The sequence below is a fragment of the Pinus tabuliformis genome, chromosome 6, assembly GCF_031772625.1.
Source record: "Pinus tabuliformis cultivar Carrire ecotype Pingquan chromosome 6, CPIR1, whole genome shotgun sequence".
Classification (NCBI taxonomy): domain Eukaryota; kingdom Viridiplantae; phylum Streptophyta; class Pinopsida; order Pinales; family Pinaceae; genus Pinus; species Pinus tabuliformis.
Window position 1 is genome coordinate 678,165,267 of NC_142292.1, and position 6,841 is coordinate 678,172,107.

Here is a 6,841-nt window from a genome sequence, read left to right on the forward strand (position 1 = left end):
AAGATATCATTCACATCAATTCCACTTTAGTACAACACAAACTCACATAATACCTCCACATTAGGTCAAAACAAGCCATACTAACATCTACTAGGTGGAAGTTACATGGTATTTATACTTGGTTTCATCTACTAAGATATCATGTGCGCCACTTTAGCACAGCACAAACTCAGATAGTACCTCCTGGTCAAAACAGGACACACAGAACTGTGAGCTTTCTTTGAACTTGGGCCATCATCTTGGCAAGTTTTCCAGCTTGCCATTTGGCAACAGCTCCACATGCATGGAGGTAGAAGAACTCAAGCTGTGTTGTCCGTTGAAATTGTAGCGAGTTGAGTTCTTAATAGGTATTCTTTATGTATACAGTATATTTCCCTCTTGAAAATAGTGGAAATTTCAGCATTCATATAAAGTTACGGGTTTGGGAACCAGAAAATGTTTAGTGGGCTAATGGACATTTGGTGTTTATTGGTGAGGTTGATAGAATATTATCTGTTTATCAGGTTCTATTCTTCTATAGATCACGTTCTAAAGATCACGTGCAAGTGTAAGTTGATTTATGGTTTCCACCTTTTGCAGTGCAGCGCTCTTAGGATACATTAAGAGAAGAAGTTCCAAAAAATGAAAGTGTCTAATAATATTTCTTTTCGCACAGTTGGGTGTATGGTGACGAGGTTATTCCACGGCTTTTTGCAAACGTTTTGCCAATCCCAATTGCTCTTCTGGGTAAGGCATGGCAATGGGGGTTTTATCATGAACTTTTAGCCCGGCTCCTTTTGTTTTTTGTTTTTTGTAATTTTTGTTTCAGTTGATGCCATCACTCATGCTGTGCAGATCTCTCAAGCAAGGGCGTTAAAAGAAATCGAGTTACTTTTGCACCCCAAGCTTATCTATCTGTGAATCAAAGTCTTGTTGGTCTTTTTTTCCTTAATGAGGTTTTTAGGATGCAGAATCTCTCTTTTAACTTCAAGTTTATAAAGTCTTTTACTTGATAAGGGGTGTATTCCTATTACCAAAAGATGAGCGTTGCAGTACTTCTTTTGCAGAGAATTACCATGCTTCCAGGGTTTAGCGATTAGGAGTCTATTTAAGATACAGTCCGTGTAGCTTTTCCAACAACCTCAAAACCTAGTCCTGCAGCAGCCACTTTCACATTCAACTCCCTCAAAACCACAGTTTGAAGCTCCACAGCAAACACAGCAACAGTCTACTACAAGTAGCTTTTCCAACAACCTCAAAACCTAGCCCTGCAGCAGTCACTTTCAAATTCAACTCCATCCAAGCCACAGCTAGCAGCTCCTCAGCAAACACAGCAAATTGCCAGTGTACAGCAATCACAGACATCATCCGCATTGGGCAATCTCCAGACACAATTAGTAAACCAAATTAAGTGGCAGAAACATTCCCAGGTTATTGCTGACTGTCATCAAGATTATCAGAGTTGGGGCAATCAACAATTACACAACCACTGTCATTTCTTAGTATGCTGTGGTCCAAACTTGAGAGCCTTCACGCAAATCTAACTTTGTTCATCCTTCAAATATTGGGCCTATTTAATTGCTTTGCTCAAGTATTTGAAGAAAGTAGAAGGTCTTGCCAGCCTTTTCACCACCACTGGCTTTAGGGCATCAGCTGAGTCTACACGGGTCCTGTGTTAAGGTTTATTAACTTCTGTTTTTCCTTCTTCTCTTACTGTAAGGGACTAAATTGCTTTGGAGGGTCTATTTCCCCTTTAAGCGCTCTCTCACTTGGCATTTTATTATGCAAAGGTGGTCATGCTCAGTTTTATTTGCAATTTGCCTTTCTGACTAACTATAGTTTGGGCATGCAGATTACAACAGAAACATAGTAATTGGAGCAAGCCCAAAACTATATTGAGCTATGCTGCAAATGGATCTTGATGGGATCCCACACCTTTATGCTTGTAAAGTGGTTTTAAATGCATAGAAGGCTTGATGGTGGTATCCAAATAATATCTCATATATGTTATTTGAATTTCTAGTCACGGAGAGTGTAGTGAAGAAGGATTCGCACTTTTGCATGTATCTATGCATGTGGGGTATGACTATAACCGCTAATCACTTGGCTATACACCTGGAGAAGGGCAGTACACCTTCCTTTGCTGGAGGTGACCTCATAAGTTAAGGCTGTAACGCTGGCTTCATATCCAATCACTCACGCAGTAGCCCAGTAAGGACCTTTCTCAATTCTCATAAGTCATGCTTCTTGCAACATCTCTGCGTTGGTTAATGTTAGAGTTGTTTCGAAATAGTGCAGTGAATCAATCCAACACTAATCAATGAAGCCTACTGAATGAACCAACCAATCTACTTATGTTGTTATGTTGCTGGGAACCTTGATTGGTGCCAGAGGAAAGACAGTCATACTGAATGAATTGGATTGCTATGATCTAGTAACAATCTTGTTGAAGAACCATAACCTACATAGCTCAGGGACCTTTGGAACCATGGCTAGGTGTGACACCATAAACATCTAAATCACATATTTCAATATTTTCCATCCTCCCTCTACATGAATAAAGCATCTATCTTCAGAACTAGGCAATCTCCTAATCAAGGAGCTGGCACTCTGATACCAAAGAACTGAGAATGGACCGAGACCTGGCCACCATAAGCATAAGAAAAGACAACAGAGCGAACATCCATTAGCGTTTCCTCTCTTTTTGGTGTGTGCATGGGATCGATCTCTACCAAAGGCACCAAACAAAGAATGGACCACCTGAAACACTATATCTTACTTCTCCCTATACCTTGACTACCTAGGAGATATCTGCCACTACTAAAGTGCAGTGAAGTAAATCAATGCCATGCCACCCAGTTATGTATGGGCCTATAGAGTAGATCAGCTAACAAAACTGAAACTCTACTACTTCATAAATCATTAAAAGTTGGTCGGTTCACCCACACTTCTCCTACACCTATTTTCTCGCTTGTATTGGAGGGGCGTAAGGTCACCCTTTTTTGCCCATTTTGGATCAATAGAATCTATTTTCTATAGCCCCACATTGAAATTGCAGTGTCAGTAGCAGTAGATGACTAATAGTGCCAAATACATAGGAAGAATAAACCAAATACATGGAAGAAATAATGCAAACTCTCATACGTAGTCATATAAATGAGTTCAATTTCATGGCCTTGGTTTATGCAGTTCAAATGTTTTTTTTGCAATGCACATAGTGCTTATGCTTAAGGTTAATCATCAAATGGTTTTTTGCAGGGTGCATCAAGTGCTACCAATTATCATTTTAGTCTGGAAATATTGATATTCGCATCCATGTTTCATATTTAACATGTAACATGCATTTCCATTGTCAGGATCTGCAGCCAAGCTTCACTCATTAAAGAATTTGCATTGTTGAGTCTGGTTGAAAATTAACCAGACACCACTCCACTACTTGCAACAACAACCATCTATTCAGGCGTTTGTACAAATGGCAGCTGTAACCAGCCAGCAGTTATCTTCAAACCACCACCAAAAGGTGATTGACCAACATCAACTTTCGAGCCAACAACAGTTAATGAATCAGCTTCAACTACATTATGACGATCAACAAAAGCAGTGGCACTTGGTACATAGTAATCAACTTTCCCAGCAACAACAACATTCCATATTAGGGTCTTTGCAAGAATAGCTGGTGCTTCAACTCCATCACTGCGAACAAAATCTGCAATCAGAGAAACAACAACAGCCCATATGGACAGATTTACCAAGCCATCTGCAATCAGAGAAACAACAACAGCCCATATGGACAGATTTACAAATCCATTTGCTTGACAATTCAGAAGTTTCCCATGATCAGCAGGTCGAAACTCCTGATATCATTTCTGAGAAAGAAAAAATGCAATGACAAGAACTACATACATAATTTCCAATCAGTATCATTGCATAAGGGAGCAACACAAGTTCTAAGGATGCTTCAAATTTACCAGATCCCCATTGAGCCAAAAAGTATAACCAAGTCACAGCAACATGAAAAGTGGACATTCACAAGACTCCCTAGTTGATGTGCAAGTTCTTCCTCATTTTCAATCAAAACCTGGAACTAAATCTTTGAATTCAAGCTGTAAATTCCTTAAAGGCTCATAATATCTATGAGCAATGTACAAGTAGTTATGACTTAACAAAATCTGAAATCCCATCAACTCCTATGGTTAATCACTGACTTTTAGCTTCCTTGAGTCTCCTCTTTCTTCTTCCCAATATGTTTTACCTTCCCCCAACCATACTTGAAGGCATGCTTCACTTGAATGTTTTGTTGAACAACTTATTTAAATCAATTGTAAATCCACCATGTTTATGTTTAGATCAACTACATGTAGGAAGATGCTCAAAGATATAACCACCAGACAACCCAATAATAAACCACAAATTAACTTTCGATACTGATTGAACAATTCAGGTGATGACGGCAACAGTCAGTCTACGAACAAATTGAACACCAAGAAAACACCATAGCACCATCTGTACATCTTTGTAACAGTTTTATGAGATTGGCTTTTGGTAACTGTCATGGACAGATCTCTTCCATAATGGGTGCAACCAACAATGGTTGATTAATTAGCTTTAACGATAGACATATAGGAGCGTTTTTAGTCTGTAAAGGCTCTGATAATTGTTTTCCATGGTAGAGATCCATAGGAGGTCATTTATTGTGAGAAAGCTAGCTATATTATACAGGCGAGGAACAATCGAGCTACGTGGATCATGAAGAACCTGCTCTATGGATTTATATTAAAGCTTCAAATCTTGTCAAGTTCTCTTCTTCCGATGTCTTTCTAAGATTAAGAGTCTTGAGGGTTAGCTCAATTGGTCGAGTTCCTGTTGGCTAAAGCTCCTTGCTAATGAGAGGTCACTGGGTCAAGTCTCTAAAGGCTCTGATAATTGTTTTCCATGGTAGAGATCCATAGGAGGTCATTTATTGTGAGAAAGCTAGCTATAGTATACAAGCAAGAAACAATCAAGCTACTTGGATCACGAAGAACCTGCTCTATGGATTTATATTGAAGCTTCAAATCTTGTCAAGCTATCTTCTTCCGACGTCTTTCTAATTTTAACAGCTTCGAGGGTTAGCTCAATTGGTTGAGTTCCCGTTGCTAAAAGCTTGTCTCTAATGAGAGGTCACTGGGTCAATTCTCCTCAATGCCCTCGGGGTTAGGCTTTGTTAATAGGGAAGTGATCTTCAGGTTTATCTGCCTAGATATTTCCCTGGGAAAAAAGTGTCATGGACAGTGAGCATAGCTATTTATAGATATTTTCGACATCACTAATTAATTCATCATTACAGTTGCACGCTTAGAGATACATATGAGTAACTATTTTCCATAAAGTAATGACAAAGGTACAATATAATGTCATGGGCACCAAAAATCTTGATCTTCTCCTTTCACTTTATTTGATGATTGATATCAGATCACAAGTTTTATGTTATGTTTTTTTATGTACCATGTTAGGACCTTATATATGCAATTTTTTCAAGAGCATAATTTCTAATTTGAATGGCAGGGACTAAGCTGCCTTGCAACACTTGTTAATTGTGTTTTTATTTGAAAAAGAATATAGCTTTAAAAACAAAAATAGTTCCAGTATTTGTGGGGACCATCGAAGATAGACCTCGTTAAACATGTTTTGTGAAAAAATGCATTTTAAAAACTGCTTATTAAACTGAAAACTTGTTCTGAGTTTTTTGAAGAGGTATTAGTTTTAACTTTTTATAACAGGTGGTGGTGGTGGTGGAAAAGAACTTAAAGAATGGTCCAGAGGAGGTGGTGGAAACATGTGGAATGGGTAGAATTGAAAAGAAAGGGAGTGCTAGAATTGATATGAGAACGCCTGTCGCCATCTTCCTGGTATGTCTGCCAATCTTTACATCTTTACATGCTTTATTTTAGATCGAAAATCAGCTCATGTTATTTTGAAATTAGACATCTCGGGCAGTAATAACTCATTCAAATGCTTATTAGATCATGTAATGTATTTAGGGCCTTTTATCTATTTTAAAGTCTTCAGGTATTTTAAATGCATTGTATGATTCTTGCAAATTGTAAGAATTTCAAAGATTGTTTTTCAATGAAGCTGGGCATTGCTTGTGCAGCAAAACTATTTGTTAATGTTAATGAAATGGCAGACACAGCTTTCAGCTGCAAATGCTTTTTCTAATGAAATTGCAGGCATTGATTTACAATTATTTCACTGTACAAATCTTGCGAAGTGAATGCTTTATGCATATTGTCCTAGAAGGGGTTTGATATGGAGTCTAATCGAATGGGTAGTGAGAGGCAACTGACAATTTACCATCCATTAATGAAATGGAAAGGCATAGCTTTTGTTGTGAATTGTATGGGAGTAGTCTGTTGCTTCTACTTTTTTGAGCTTTTTTAACTCTTCCTTTGACTTTGGTGAGGTTCCTTTCAGTGAATTTCTGGCTCAACCTTCTCCTCATTTTGCTTCGTTAGTCCTCCAACATGGTGCCATTGGGTGTCCAAAAATTGATAGGAGATCTGATCAATATGGATGAAGAGAGTTAATGTGTGGTGTTGGGTTTGCAAATTGTAGTAATTGTTTGCATTCAATGTAATTGCCTTGCCTAGGTTTTGAATTCTTAGTTTGCTTTGAACTCTTGCTCATTCTATGGTCCTTTGCTCAAACTCCTGCTCATTTGACATTCCTTGCTCTCGCCCTTGTTGCTCGTTCGTGAAGAAAGAGTCAACCCAGTGTGCTGTTGCTTATTGTGAGAAAAGGTGATCTAGCAGTTGTGAACTGGTGAAGAATATTGTAGGAATTCTTGCTAGGTATGCTCTCAACTTACAATTGATAGTGTCCT

General features: G+C 38.4%; 1 protein-coding gene across 1 annotated transcript in view; it reads left to right on the forward strand.

Moving 5' to 3' along the window:
- The first annotated feature begins 5,738 nt into the window (after nt 1-5,738).
- The window catches only part of LOC149260460 (ribonuclease 3-like), a 4,927-nt gene continuing 3,824 nt past the window's right edge, over nt 5,739-6,841 (forward strand). Inside the window, exon 1 of the mRNA XM_089380054.1 lies at nt 5,739-5,867. The gene's annotated coding sequence lies outside the window, so the exon portion shown is untranslated. The remainder of the gene's footprint in view (nt 5,868-6,841) is intronic.